Source organism: Erpetoichthys calabaricus, chromosome 1 (genome assembly GCF_900747795.2).
Source record: "Erpetoichthys calabaricus chromosome 1, fErpCal1.3, whole genome shotgun sequence".
Classification (NCBI taxonomy): domain Eukaryota; kingdom Metazoa; phylum Chordata; class Cladistia; order Polypteriformes; family Polypteridae; genus Erpetoichthys; species Erpetoichthys calabaricus.
The window spans coordinates 102,022,994-102,037,234 of record NC_041394.2 but is presented as its reverse complement, the minus strand read 5'-3'; the positions used below and the strand labels follow the sequence as shown (position 1 = coordinate 102,037,234).

General features: G+C 34.8%; 1 protein-coding gene across 3 annotated transcripts in view; it reads right to left on the bottom strand.

Annotated features, from left to right (window-relative positions):
- The window catches only part of esrra (estrogen-related receptor alpha), an 80,213-nt gene that overhangs the window by 44,528 nt on the left and 21,444 nt on the right, over positions 1-14,241 (bottom strand). Inside the window, exon 1 of one of the 3 annotated variants that reach the window (XM_028804464.2) lies at positions 12,701-12,859. The exons of the other annotated variants lie outside the window; for them this stretch is intronic. The gene's annotated coding sequence lies outside the window, so the exon portion shown is untranslated. Of the gene's footprint in view, positions 1-12,700; positions 12,860-14,241 lie in introns of those variants that run through there. 3 annotated transcript variants of the gene reach the window in all.

The window sequence follows — 14,241 nt, the reverse complement described above, 5'->3', positions numbered from 1 at the left end:
CATTAGCTTATATCACTGTGATTAGCTAATACCCACAGAGCCTGTGATGCAAGGAATCAGTATTATATACTCAATTGGGCATGTACAATAAATCTTCAAATTTTGCCAATCAACACTATTCATTGGTAGAGTTTGAATGACAATTGTTGCAAAAAAATGTTGGTAATAAAATACTGGCAGCAAGCCTATCCAACAAATGTAGGCAATCATTAACTAATGAGTAAAGTGAACAGCTATAAGGTAAACAGCAAACTGATTCACAACAGTGTGTTATAGAACTGATTGATTAACATCCCATGTTACCTAAAACAAAATGGAACTGCAGAGCAGCTTTTCTTAAATACACAGCTCTGAATACAAGATGCAAATGTAACACTTCCCCAGATAATGCCAGCCTACAGGGAGGTCACTTAGCAAGAACAATATACCTGGATAAATTCTGTATCTCTAAAAGTACTTTCAGAGCCAAATCGAAGAATAACTTTTCTGCAAAACAATGTTAATATGTTCATCTTTTCACACAAGTGTAATCTACGTCAGTTTTTGATAGTTCTATGATTCTTGGTCATATCCTGTCTTTTTGTATTCTAATTACAGCAGTAATACTCTCACACTTTACTAACATATTGTCTTGATTAAAATCATCATTTTACAATCTCTTTCATTACAATAGGGCAATTTTTAAGAATGGAATTCTTTGAAAAAGTACCAGAGTTCTGTTCACATCACAATACAGAACTTTTTAGAAGTAGTTTGCTGTTCCTTTTCTTTGATGAGTTACTTTAAAGTGCAATGCTGTCTTCTGTATCGATATTTTATATTAAACTGCAAGTTACCCTGCTATTTTGTTGGTGCAGATATACAGTACTTGTTTAATTGGACTGAAGGGGTACTAAGAGAATTAAATCTGATGTACATACGATATAGAGCATATAAACAGTCTTTATATTCACAAAAGTGAATACTACATGTTTACATATATAAGGAACAGTAAGCTATGCTATGTTGTATTTGTGCATATGTGTGTGTAAGCAGGTGACAATATACTGATTATAATCACTCATTTTCTAACAAGATTATCCAGTTTAGGGTTGAAGAGATAACATTGTAATCTTACAAATTCATGAGAGAAATTATTGTTGGCATTTTTGATAGTGTTTATGTGTACTCTTTGAAAGTGCAAAGTACTTGTTTAAAATGTTTCATTGATTACGTAGATTCCATTAACTACAGACAGAATCAGTAACCATAAAGTGTTTGTCACCAATATCATTTTCTAAAATACAGGAACATAAACATATAAACCCCAATAATTTACATATGATGTTGATGTTAGAACAACATTCATCACCGTGCCTGGATCAACTAAAATGACTAGACAGTACAGTACATGATCACTACCTGGATTTTACCTAGCACACTCTCAATACAGCAAAAAGAAAAATAAACTTAAAAACCTAACTGTCCTTAATTTCTGTTCTCCTTGTCATGTCCTTAAAAACAATAGGATACTATTGCTTTGTTAAAAGCTCCAGTTCTCCAGTTCTCTTTCTGAACTCATGGGGTAGAATTTCTTCATGTACCGTGAAGTAAAGTGACAGTGGTGAGTTATTCCATGTTACTCAAGATAACAGTCAATGCCTGCAGTTGCAAATTCTTTATTTTTCATGACTTAGTCTTAAATTGTAAGTGAACGACAAAAAGAAGTGTTGTTCCAAGCACTACAAAAAACTACAACACTTACCTTAAATTACTATTTATGTAAACATTAAGAGGAACAGTTAACATAAGCAGTTACTAATACTGATTTTTTTGTTTTAAATTTTAGTGTCATCAGCCAGAGGATGATATGGATTGGTGTACATAAATGGGTGCTCCTCAGTCAAACTCCAATTGCTGTTAAAGGATGAATTTGGAATTTTTCAAGTCAGTTATTTCTGTACCATCAAAGTATACATTAATTTGTCACATGAAATTGTGCTCTAAAGTGAAATATTTAAAAAAATATACATGTAGCTTGCTCTTGCATTTTATAATGGAGGTTAAGGGTACCAGGGTCCCAACATGAGAACAAATACATGAAATCTTGCTTAATATATCAATTTTTCAAGCCAAAAATGTCATCAATTATTGATCAGTGTCTTGAGATTGATCATGTTTTACAAAATAGCATAGCCATGTAGTTTTAAGAAGGGGGGAAAAATGAAAGCCACTGTTGTGAGATTCAGTCATATTAAAAGGAAACAGGCTGTTTGTCTCTCCCCCCCCTAACCAGCAACTTTTCAGCCCAAAGGGTGTGGTTTCCTCCAGTATATACCTTTCACCTTGAAAAATTGTCTCCCAGAACTGTTATTGACATTACTCAATTTTGATAACCAGATGTCAATTACTGTCTCTGCTCTGTAATCACTGAAAAAAGTCACACTTATGATCACTTACAGCCTTTCACTATAGGGAGTGTTATTTCTATATTTCACAACGATATTGTCTGCAGTCACCTGGTATCATCTTGAATACATGTGCTTCGGTGGTCTACTGAGAGAAAAACTGAGCATGTGCGTAGCATGCAAATCAAGTGACAACAACTGAACAGATGTTATAGGATAAACTTAGTTTTAGTTACGTTTAAGTTTAGTACAGATGTTTTAGAAATGCATAGTGGTAGCACAGAGCTGTCATTCCTACTGTAAAATAACAACACAGAATGTATTAGGCACAAAGTAGGTGATGTTTAAGAAAAAAATAATCATGTGATTTGAACACAAGTCTGTTTTTAAAAGCCAAGGCGGAATGTAAGCATTGAAACAACAGAATTAGAGAGATACAACTTTGAAATTTTGGTGAATGTGTCAAAACTCCACTCATAATGCCAAATGCAAGCAGACAAGTGAACAGGAATTGCACCCTTACATCAAGACAACAGTACCAAGAATCTGTGATAAGATTTACTACTCTCAGTTTGTTTTTGTTATCACAAACACACCTCAGAAATTCAGAAGGCACAATATTCTTAAAACCTTTGCTGCTTCAGAGTAGATATATTTGGTACATTTTAAGGCTCTTGTTTACATGTTGGGACCAGGATAGATAATTTTTTAAATTTATAAAAAATGCTTCACTTTAGAATGCAATTTTATGTGGCAAATTAGAGTAACATATTCCACGATTGTGAAAAATTAACTTTCACTTGAAAATACCAAACTTATCCTTAAAGGCTTTTGTTCAAATATTCTGGCATAAGCTTGATTTTAAATTTTTCTCATTGTTGTGGTAATTGCTAACCAGATTAATAATGGTGTGGTTCTTAGTTCATGTGGTGTTTTTACAGTCTAACCTTGATTAACACAGTTAAGTACAGTTTCAAAACTTAAATATTAACTTAAATTTTATGTAGGATGATGTGTTTTATGGAAAAACTCAATACAATAAAACTGAAAACTGTACTGAATTATTTCCAATGGATCACCAACAGGATATCAGAGTCTTTACCTCAGATACCATGCAATAGCCCCCCATATTCGAAAGTCAGGCTGAAGAATGGGTCGTGGGGTTTTTACTGATGGTATTAAGTTGTAAATGTCCACATGTATTTTGCAAAAATAACAAGAGATAATTAGCTGCCTTGAACAACCTGTAATGATACGGAGGCACAGAGGGTACTATTGCTACAGGACAATGTTTGGATCCTTCCTAAACTGCAAGTTAGAGTGTTTTCTCATATGTCTTTCCTACATGAAACTTGTCTTCAAAGTCCACTTTCTTCTTACAGTCCTGCTGGCTCTGTCTGAGTGAAGTATTGCTGTGTAAAAGTGCGTTCCAAAAGGTAGCAGTCTCCCATTCAAATCAGTTTTCTGCTGAGAGCATTACTACCAGAGCTGACTCTGTCGCCCTGTGACTCTAACCAGGAATACAATAATTTTGGATCATGAAAAGAATGATTCTTAAGGAATAACTTCTTTGACAGTTTCAGCATTTTAAACTTCTGGTTTAAAAGAAGAATGTTCACTTGGTTTTAGCTTTAAACTGTTGCAATTTTAGTTTTCTGAAGATTTCTTATTACAAGAATTCACTGGCTTTGGAGCTGCTTTATCATTGGGAGAATGACAAAAAAACAAAATGCCTATGAAAGTCAAAGAAACAGTATGAGGCAATATACGGTATATAGAAAAACCATGTTGTGGTGTACAGTACATACCACTTTACGTTCACTAAAAGTGCAGTAAAAATGTTTTGCATGTATTCAATTTCATAAATTTATCCGTATCTACAACACAATGCAAGAGCATAAAATGTGAAAAAGACTTGCTTTACCATATTACTGCATATCTAGGGAGCAGTACTCTAGCACATATGTTTTAAAAATGCATATAAATAAGATTAAGGAAATCATATAACTAAAATGTAGTTCAGTGAAACAGCCCTGTCTTGCATTTTATTTTCTATTATGCCATATGCATAATGGATAAATATTTTTGTACATATTTTATTAGTTAATGTATGTATTTTAAGGAAACTTTATTTATTTTAGTATTTTGTCATCACTGAACAATAAGCCTAAAAAATATCATGTTATCTGTTCATTTTTTATTAATACCTGTGGTCTATAGTTTAATTATAAAAATACACTTTAATATAGGATATAACATGTCTGTTTGTCTGGCTATGCAGGAGATTAGTGTAAAAAGTTTTTTTAAAGGGATAAAGAAAAAAAAAAAATTGGAATCGATATCGGAATGGGCTGGGCCTTACAAAACCTGATCATCCCTAATGGCAACCTACCATGTTTAAAACTTGTTGCCAGACTTATGGTTGTACAAATGGCTACACAGACACACAAGCTTTTACTGTTCTCCAATACACCATTTCATTCCTTCATTTTTCATCTAATGCTACAAGTACAGCAGCACCACAGAGTACCTATGTTAGAGGATTTATTTGTAGTTCTAATGCTGAACTTATTGTAATAATTATAATAGACTGAAAAAGTTATTTTTATGATCAAATAGGGTGCCTAGCATATAACTGTTTCAGACAGGTGCTAAAATAGACCCTAACGCCAACTAAGAAATGTATTCAATATTGTGAAAAATAATAAATATAACTTTCAAAATCACTTAATGTATTTATGGTTAGCAAAACAGTGTCTTTTCTCCCTACAAGAACATATAGATTGACAAGTCTCATCTTGGCTTCTGCTTAATCCTACAAATTATGACATTGTTATACTGTTGTTAAAATATAACAAAAATGACATTTTGCACTTTAATTTATCCATTCCCTTTATTACAATAAATGTAACAACATACCTTGGGGGAACCACACTGAATATTCTGTGTAAGGCAACATGAAATAAAGAGACATGAAACACTCATGTCTCTCCATATGGCAATAAGAAAGAAAATCTAAAACCTCGTCTGCCATTTAAATAACTGTTGAGAAATCTTTAACCATTTTTAACTGTGGCAGAAGCAGAACAAAGGGAAAGAGCATTTCTTGCCATTTAACTTTCAATACAATGGGCCCGAAGCCATGCTAATCCTCAATCACAGGAAGAAAGCCAGCTTGCCAGCCTGCCTTGAAAGATTACTTTCATGTATTTAAGCAGTCTCTGCTTAAGTGTCCAAAGCAGTAAGTAACCTTATAGCCCACAGTCCACTGTACTCCACGCCCATTCACATTACTCTGGGGACTACACGGATTCAGCTTAAGCCTTTAAGCTGAAAATGCTCCATTAAAAACAACTTTAAACTGAAGGACAATATGAGCATATATCAAAGCCCCTTAGTTATGCAGAATATTCTCAGTGACAGATCTGGTAGCTGTTTAGAATAGTATGTTTTGCACTATTGCAAAGATATTCAAAAAATAAGCAGAAAAATCTAGTCCGATACAGAGTAGATATCTTAGGACTGTAAATCACTTTGAACTGTGAACAGATGCCTTATTATAAAATACTTATGCCTCACAAAATGTCTTTGTATTGGTACAACTTCCGCTAGATATTCAAGGTAAAACCTAAACAGATACTTAACTGTAACATTATGTTAATGTGCTTCAAAAACAATAAGTAACTTGAAGCCAAAGAAAGCACTTTATGTAATTACCTGAGAGGACATAGCTTCCCCACACTGGCAAAGAAACATATGCTCCAACAGAAAATATGCTGTACAGAAACTGAATATATGATCTATAGTACTTAAAAAAAATGTTGGATACTGCAATTCTGGTGTAAGATCCAGTGCCATCTGTAAAAAAATAATAATAATAAAAAAAAAACAAAAAACAAAAAAAACAAAACACGGGAAGCCCTCATTATGCTAATTGGATTTAGATACTGACATCATGTGCAAAATGAAAAATACAGATTAGGCTGCCTGCACTTGTTCTGAGAAAATAAAACCTCTCTCAGAAAAAAAAAAATATTTTTTTCAGTATAACTACTATGTTTTTTTTAAAAGAATTACTTTCACTCCATCTGCTCAGCAAATGCAACAAAGGTTTGCATTTCAGATACATATTTCCTTGTTTTGTAACTTTGGTCGAGAGATCATCTTGTTTCCTCACATTTTAAAAAATATTCTTGTTGAGGACAACGTTGTTAGAATCCAAAAGCAATATTTTATACACTTTTAGTAAGCCCTAAATGCAGTATTAATAAAGTATGGTAGATGGTAACGATCAAAATTTCCTTCATATATAGATAACACAAAAACAAATGTTTTTGAATCAATGTGATATAGAAAACAGCCAATTTCATCATAATTGTAGACTATCAACCTGCAAAGTAGCCATTGCCAGAGCCTCTTATGATTGACTCATTCATTTAAATGTCACCACTATGCTATACCAAAAGGTTTTTTGAGAATGGGAGCTTAGAAACAGAAGCACTGAGCACATAAGATAAGCCAATTGACGTTTTTTTATTAACTAAAAATATGTACTTTAATCCATTATTCTATATCATGCTGTCAGAGAGTTCAACATGTGTTAAGTACAGTTAGCAGATTTATTTACTAATTAACACACACACATCCTAACAATTAACAAATGCAGCATATAGTCCAGCAGGACAGCAGAACAAATGTGAATCAAAAGTCTTAAAACTTACAAGTTATGACCATATATATCCTGAATATATTCACCAAAAATTGGCTTCCAAGTTTGTTTATGACAACAAAAAATGTTTCATATTTTGGCACTATCTTTTTTCAAGGTAAAACCAATTAAGAGATACATCAAGGCCAATTAATTACAGTAGTCTCTGGTAGGAATTCAAATGTGCATCTGTAGCCAATTATCACAAAATACAGTAGCTAAAATAGTGTATAACTGCAAACACCCAATGCCTGAAACCAAAACAGAAAACGGTGTGCCTATACTGTCATTGATTTCACTATGTAATCAAATCTTACGTTATGGCTAATAATCCTTATAATGAATGTCAATACCCCATATGCTATACAGCAGAGTACATTACAGTAAAATTACTCTACAGTAAGCCATTAAAAAATGTCCATCAGTTCAAAAGCTAAAACAAATTGACTTCATAACTGAATACTTAATGATGGCTTGAAACTCCTACATCAGTAAGCTGGCAGCACATTAGATAACTTCTTGTCAGAGGGGATGTCAAACTTAATGACAGTTGCCGGATCTCATCACCTACAGGATGTCAGATTACACGACTAAAAATCATATGGGATGACAAATAATATGACTTTGTGAATACTTTTTAGCACAGTTTAATATTTACAAATTATCATGAAGACATTCTGACATCCAATAATGTGATGTCTGACAGTGCCAGTGCCTATATGAAGCCTTTCTAGATATGGTGAATTCAGCTGTGATTTCTTGCATTTTTTTTCTTTTACAATTCTGGCATGGTACAACTAAAACTAAACATCAGATGGAGGTGTCTTTTTTTTATCTGTGCAGTCCAAAACGTTTGAAGTATTTCCTTCTTTCCTTGGGATTGCATTTTATGTATTGTACTTCCAGGCGAACAATCATTAGTTTTGAACTCTCATATTTCACACACACAAGTCACCCCATTCATCTTGTTGGATAAGTCATAATCTCTTCTGACTGAGTGGCTGGGGATGCCAAACTATACAACTAGTAGTCACACAATGTCCACTTCAAACTCACTAAAATTATGTAAATTAAGTCTAAGACTAAAAATCGAAAAGTCATGTAGCATGACAAGGGCTTTAGTAACACAAATTGTGACAATGCTGAACAAATTGGTTTTATCACTGGAAAAATCTGTTTTACAATGGCAGAAGTAACAAGTTCCCATTAAGTAAGCATTATTTGATTTTCCCAAAGTCTTGTTTGTCACTCATCCAAAGCCCTCCAGTGGGTAATTGGTGTAAATTGTTCTCTCTCTTTCTAAATAAGCAACTTTCACATATTCCCAGTATGTTGTAACCACATCTCACATTATGGCTAACTTAGGCAGTGGTCAGAAACAAAACTGAATGTTTCATCATTATCACTTTTACACTCTGCTGTGTTAGTGACAAAAGTGGAAGTTTGTCTAAAATGTTAAGAAAATAAATTATGAGTGAATTGGAACCGTGCACATATGCACAGCTAGAGAAGTGATTAAAACACACCGACTTTTTACAATAATAAAAGAGCCTCATGAAAATTAAATAAAATTATAATAAGAACACTTTTGGTTATGTATGCAGTCTTCAGCCTTTATTTTATATGTAGGCATGCAATGCTCAAGCACAATTATACACCAGTGCAATCAAGAGACTTGTGCTCCTTGTAGTGTTCCCTTTGGGAAAATGCTGTATGCTGTAAAGTGAAAGGCTAAACAAACAGAGATTTAAAAATATATATTTATTCAAGATTTTCTAACACAAATACAGATATACTATGACCCATCCAAGGGCAGACTACACCTTGGCACTGGAAACTTCATCAGGGATATATAATATCACATCAATGGCTAGGAAGGAGAGGCAGCCTGGAGAAACAGTACTTTGGGCTAAAGATCGATGACTGAAACTGTAGCTATGCTGTCCGTTCTGAGATTGTATATTCTGACCCCGTGGACGAAAACAGAGAGATACTGAACTATCAAAAGATTTCAACTTTGTAGCAAAAGATATTGGAAGGGACTGAGCATCAGCAGTACAGACCTAAAGTCCCAATAAAAATGGCATGGGAATGGCTTGCAGACTGTTTGGATTGTTCTCCAGAAGAGGTCAGCAGAAAAGAATCAGAATGAAATCTGTCCAAAACCGTAGTAGTACAGACTGCTACAAGGAGCAGTCACCGAAAGGCAGTCGGCCCTACTTTATACTTCTTTTTGTGGAAACAATCTTTTGTATTTTTCCTGTTTTTAATAAGACAGTACTTTGAAGTGTTTAAGTGTAAAATGTGCTTTTTTTAAAATCACTTTGAATACGATTCTTTTTTTAGTGTCCAAAACATTTGTTTCCACCCCTGCAATAAGCTGCCAATTAAACACTGTGAGCTACAACAATTTAAATGCATGAAGGGACATTAAATCTTATCAGCTGAAATATTTGGCATACCTGTATTTTATAACAACCGTTTTTAAATCTGATTATACTGATCCCTGAAGTAAATAAAATTACATTTATTTCAACATTAATAATAAAACTTTTACATAATTACAGATCAAAGCAAAATTGTGCCTTGCTGCTAGTATGCAGCTGGCAACTCCTTTGTGATTCCACATGGAAAAATCAATCTAACAACAAGGCTGTACGGTTAGGTGGGTTAGTGGGAATTAAAAGACTAAAACTGGGAGAAACACTGCAAGAGCTGTGACCCTGGGCAAAAAGAGTTTGGAACCTCCTTTGTATAATGACAAGTCCCCATTGCAATCCACAAAAGAAACAAAATCCATGGATCTGTTGCAGCGCAAGCTGTTAAACAATTTAATTAAATTCCTTGTTAATTTGATCATTTATTTTACAAAAATACTGCAATGGGCTGGCACCATGTCCACGGATTGTTCCTGCCTTGCACCCTATGCATGCTGGGTTAGGCTTTAGCTCCCCTTTGACACTACTCAGGATTAAGTGAGATTAGAAAATGGTATGGCATGGCACTCTTCAATAATAAATAATAAATTTATCAGAAAAGTTATAATTTAATTTTGCACTTAACAAAGCTCTTCATATTACACTGGCCCCCATGACACAGAATTGGATGAAGTGGGTTTGAGACGGTTATGGTCTATGAACATATTACCCATTCCCCAATTCATTTACCAGACTCATTTCCATTTCACAGAGTCAAAGCATAGCTCTGCACCATCACACACAAGATGGAACCAGCTCTTGGAGGGAGGCTAGTTCATTTTAGGGTACATGCATCACTATCAGGCCTTTCCAAACCAAATACCAATGTATTTTGTCATATATTCACCCAATTAACAGAATTGACAGAAAAACTACATTTGAAGCAAATTCATGTATAAACCAGTGCCCATATTTTATCAAGCATCTCAAAGTAGGAACGTGATCCTAACTGGTTCAAAGTTCTCAGAGAGATGCACATTTGATCATATATCTTTAGGAGTAGGAGAAAGGGGCATTTTATCAATTTTCCTAATTTAGGAAACTACTCTTAACTTCACCACAATTGTGTACTGACATGCCAGAAGATGGTGGTCAGGAAGAGATCAGCATGCACATCCTGGGAAAGGCTGAATTTTTTGAAACGCTGAAATGAACTTATAAAATGATATACAGTATATCTAAGAGATGGAATAATACTTATAACAAATCTTTGAATGTTACATGGTTGAGCCATCTACGCTAACATTATGCTTTTTGGCCACAGTGAAAAGGCACTTTTGCACTAGTGATGATTTGGGTATATGCCTCACCAACAAGCATTTCTCAAATTTTGCAACAAACTATCAACTTAAAGCATGTCCAAGAATATGCAGATTATACATTTGTCCCTGACAAGATGTAAATTATTTTAAGCCAAGCTGCATTCATACAAATCGGTATGCCATGCACATAAAGATCATTGCTCCATGTGTGGAGGAGCACACATATATGAATCTCAAATGATATCAAAGTAACATCACAAAGGTGGTCATGGATGCAAACTGTACTGTAATAGCCCAGCATATTACCCTGAAGATAAGCAGAGCTGGATGGGTGATTGACAGCAAAATCTCACACAGGTACGCTAAGTTTTGTATTCCACAAACATTAGCTTAACACCTTACAAGCCCAGGTAGGCTCAAGAAGACAGGTGATAAAGATGATATTGGATAAATACAGCTTCACAGATGATAAGGAGGGATCACTCTGGAAGATGATCCGGACAGTGGAAGAGTGAGTGCAACTTCAGTAACAGTGCATGAATAGCTGTGGCTAGTTCTGGTATAATTGTTACTAGACAAGCCATTTCCCATGTGCCACAACAGTAGGAAAGTGATTCTTCTTGAGTAAAATCATAATGGCATAAGGTTAACAAGATGTAAGGATGCACAGTTAAGATTCCAAACGTCACTGGTAGTATAACTGTAGATTAATAATGTGCTGTCAGAATAAAATATGTATTTAATTATCCATATGAGGTAGTGCATACAGAAGCTATCCAAATGAACAGAGTGAAACTTTAACAAATGTGCAATTATAAGCACTCGCTTATAAGCACAATCGCTTAGTACAAAACACAAAAGGGATTTGAGCGCTCCATGAATCCTATTGAGTTGTATTTTTTATTCTATCGATTATGTAAAAACTCTTATTTATCTGTAAGGTTGTGGTGGCGAGTCTTTACAACTAACCAGGCCGTAGTACTTCTGAACTGTTTATTAATATTTATATTATACACACGTGTACATATTAGTATTAAACAAGACCTTCTTTTTGGTATTCCTCATGCTGTGTACATTTTATCAGCTCTTTGGTAGCAGTATGCTTTCACACATGGAAGAAAGAAAACTGGGGTATGAGTTGTCACCATCACGTTAAACTCACAAATATCGATCATTTGCAACAGAATATAAAAGGCGCTATATACCAAATGCTAGATGTGCAACTACAAATGACAGTTTTAAAAAGCAGTCTGTAAATAACGTACATATAAAAGTGCCGCTGAGGAGTAAAGGCAGTCTACTTTCAGCTAGACTCGTGAAGACTATATTCTAAAAAAGAAGACCGTGTTAGCAACCGTAAACAAACGCGGTGTTGGTGAACTTGTTGGTTACTTTCATCCAGGAAGCACATCGTCGATATAATTTTTTATTTAATGGCTGATAGTATGAACAGATGTTATTTTCTCGTGGTTTCTGATTTTTTTCTTGCACAAGGCAAAACCTTAAGATACAAATTAAGAAGAGAAAGAAAGACAATAAAAGCACTTTGATTGCGTGGCCAGGCAACATGTCGCCAGCTGTGTTAAGCCACGGCCGCGCCGCCTAAGTAGGAAGTGAGACTGGTGGTGTATGCGCGTCAAGAACATGACACTTTGAATTAAAACTGAGCAGTAGGCGTAGTAGCAACTTGCGAATGTCACGCGTACTAAATACCAATAAACAATCCTCTTACTTAAACGAACACAAGTTTTCGTGCGTCGTCTGTTCCCTTTGTCATTTTTCATCGTGTCGTGCAGATGCACAAAAAATGCACATGGAAAGCTCACATGGAACTGCCAGGAAAACATTAAATGTGTCAATACTGACCTTATAAGGTGGGAAAGTGGAAAAACTCCTTATGCTTTGTTTTAGTAGTCTTGCTTCGGATAGGAAAAAGTAAGTAAGACGTTTAAAGAGGAAAAATGCATAGATTATCTCAAGTAAAGCTGAAATCCATGTTTCTGTATCTGTTGTCTAGCGGGGAGAGTCTTTTGAAACGCCTCTTCGCCGGCTCATCAATATTAATTAAGGGGCGTGGTTAAATTCAAATATATATCGGGAGGGGCTCTTTCCATTCATGCACAGCCCGGTTTAAGTAGCTAAAGGAAGCCAGATTGAAGTATGTGCTCGTCAATAGCGTTTTGAAATTCAATTTCCTAGACACAAAAATTTTAACAAATTTTTCATTGTACTTTCTAATATTAATATTACAGGAATACTACCGTTTGCTTTTTGTAAATAAAGTGTGCTTAGAAGGACGTTGCCACTTGGTTCTAGAAAGGTGCCAAAACAGAATTGGCATTATTTGACCATTAAAATATCCATATCAAAAGCCACTGCAGACCAACAAAACTACAATGTGGCCCTTGTGATTCACAGATCAGCCTATTCACTAATTTGTGATCAATAATTAAATGGAAATTACTCTGAGAGTTTTGCAGCCTATTGCAGAAAACTGTAGATGTCACTGTAGCAGTACTTTAATGGACTACAAATCCCAGCAATCCCAACAGTACTGTATCATTGGACAGCTTTGGGGGTAGTCACGGGTGATGCTGGGTGACACAAAATGAGGGTGCTAATTTAAAAAGTGAGCCATAAGAAGCCACAATGATTGCAGTAGGTGCTGTTTTTTTTTGTTCAACACTTCACTGTACAATTGGATTACAATTACACCCATTGGATTACAGTTTTCTCTAGATTTATGTTCTTGTTCTGTACCTGCTTGTTTCTGTGATGTTGTTTCAGTTGGAAAGGTCTCTGCCTGGGGAGCACTCTTGACTTGTACAAAGCTACATCGGCATAATGGTAGGACAAAATTTTACATAACTTAATCACCATAATCTGCATCTGCGAAAATGGACTGTGTTGTGAGTGTCTATAATTTTGTGCTTAGTGTTTTGTTGAATTTATTTGGTATCTATATTATTTCTTTTTATCATTAATACCATAAATATAAAGTACACACAAATTTATTATAAGTTCAATTTTGCAAAAAAGTTGCAGTTCACTAAAGAACTGCTGAATTACACACTTTGTCTAGGAGACGCCATACATCTTTGTGTCAGCAGCCAGCCTCACAAGTGATTTACATGTGCAGTGATTGGTTTTATATCATGTGTCTCTTAATGTTTTGCATCTTATTAAGTTTAATTTACTTAGAATATACAGTAATCATGGACCCAAAGTGTAATCACAGATTTTCGCATTCGTAGGGGTCTTGTACCTCTAAACCCCAAGAATTGTAAGGATTAACTGTATATTATCAAGAGACCCAATGATGGTGAGGAACAGAAAATTTGTGCAACAACTGTGTGTGGTGGCATTGATGGCTCAAGTCATCAAAGTACAGTACTTGGATTAAATTC